Source organism: Gracilinanus agilis, chromosome 3 (assembly GCF_016433145.1).
Source record: "Gracilinanus agilis isolate LMUSP501 chromosome 3, AgileGrace, whole genome shotgun sequence".
NCBI classification, from domain to species: Eukaryota; Metazoa; Chordata; class Mammalia; order Didelphimorphia; family Didelphidae; genus Gracilinanus; species Gracilinanus agilis.
The window spans coordinates 307,262,919-307,264,994 of record NC_058132.1 but is presented as its reverse complement, the minus strand read 5'-3'; positions in this window follow the sequence as shown (position 1 = coordinate 307,264,994).

Here is a 2,076-nt window from a genome sequence, read left to right as displayed (position 1 = left end):
ACCCCCACCCTCGCTTCATGCTGGCTCCCGACACCCTCCCATTCCCACCAGCTCCTCGTTCCCCTCCTTCGGCTCAAACGATTTTTTTTCCAGGGAAGAAATAATAAACAAAAGAGAAGCGGGGGGGAAAAGACTTCAAACGGCAAGTCATGTTGAAAGAAAATTTTTTTTTTTAAAAAAGAGAGACTCGGACAGGTGCTATCGAAATCAGATCTATTCTCTATTAATAGTATAAGGGACGAAAATGCGAACACTTAAATCTCTATATAGCCAAACAGCTTACGACCTTGTATATATTTAATTTCAGGTAAGGAAAAAAATATGTGTAGCGATCTCTATTTGCTGGACATTTTATTAATCTCCTTTATTATTATTATTGTTATAATTATTATTATAATTATTATTATTTTATCCCTCTCTCTTCCCCCTATTTCGTTTGCGTTCCGTTTTTCGTTTGAATGTGGTCGCTTCTTGGTCCTCCTCCTCCACTCCTTCAAGCCCTCTTCACCGCATCACTGTCTCTCTGCCTATCTCGGACTTTTCTTTGTGTGTGTGTGCGTGTGTGCGCGCCGCGTGTGCCTGCGTATGTCTTTCCTTTAGTCTCTCCCACCTTCTTCATTCTTTCTTCCTTCCTTTCTTCCTTCTCTCTTTCCCTCTTTTTTTTTCTGAGACTTGTTCCGACCCCACAGACTGCGAGACTGAACCGCCGCTACAAGCCAAAGATTTTATTATGTTCAGAAACCTGTAGTCTGAAATAAAGTGTACACTGTGTTCACAAGCCCACGTCTCTCCTTCTCTTTTGGGCCTTTGCCCACCGGCTGAACTCGGGCTTGGGCTGGCTGACTTCATCTGACTGGCCATTCGCGGCAGAACGGAGGCTCCAGGAAAGGGCGGGTGGCCGGCAGAGTGGGATCTGAGCCGCCTTTCCTCCCAAGTTTCCTTATCTCCACAATCTTGGGAAGCAGGGGGGCGTTAGGTAGGGTGGAGGAGGGCGTAAATGGGAAGCCAGTTTTTTTTTTTTTTACCCCACCGAGCGATTGTAGGCCAAAGCAATCTCTAGAGAGATGGGACTTGCGTTTCAGGGCCACCAATTTCAAGGGATCTTAGACCCCTCCAGGAAGCATAGGACCATCCCTGGGGCAGAGGAGAAGGAAAGCAGAAATGGGGGGGGGGGAATATCAGTAACAAAGCACTTTTTCTTCTGGGGGAGTGCCTTGTGTTGGGTTGACAGGGGCTTTACCCAGACTGGCACGTGGACCCGACCCGGGAAGCAGTGCTCTCGGCAGCCTTCCCTCTTTAATATGTGCTTCCTCTAAGCCAGAGGGTGGAAGGGGGTCTCCCGGCGAGGAGGTGGGGGTGGGGTGCGACGGTGATCCCTTCTGAAAATGATCTTTACCCGGCAGCCGGTTGCTTAGCAGCCTCTTAGTAAAGAATGGTCCTTTTCTCCCCCCATCCCTTTACCCCCTTCCCCCCACCCCCCCACCCCACAGACTCCGCAGCTTTTATTCCCACAGGTTTTCGTTTGGGAGAAAGTGATTCAGTCTGGGGATTCTGTGTGTGTGTGTGTGTGTCTTAGGAGATGAGGGAAGGGAACGAACCCATCATGAGTTTCAGACTAACCTAGCTGGCTCTCTCTCTATCTCGCTTCAGGAGAACTAGGCTCAAAGGCTTCGTTTGTCTGGAATATTCACAGCCACTGTTGTATATTATTATTACCATTATTAAGACTGCCAGCGTCTATTCGAATGCCCCTAACTAAGAAGATCCTGATGCAAGTTTATTATAACAGTTCTGCAATAATATTTTTACTAGTAAAATACAAAGCAAGACTCCTAACAATAACAATAACCGCACCCATAATAAAGCATTCCCGTCATACGGGGATAAGAGACATGCCAGGACATACCAGTTCTCAGTGTGTTCTCTCCGTTGCCTTCTCTTCTAATTTTCTCCAAATCCCCCAGAAGAAGAAAGTAGAGAATAACACCAGGTTATCTCTTATGTCTCTAGTGATTGGGGGAGGGAGGGGCCTGAATATTTACCCGTTTTGGTCCATTTCTGCATGGTTGTGTCTAT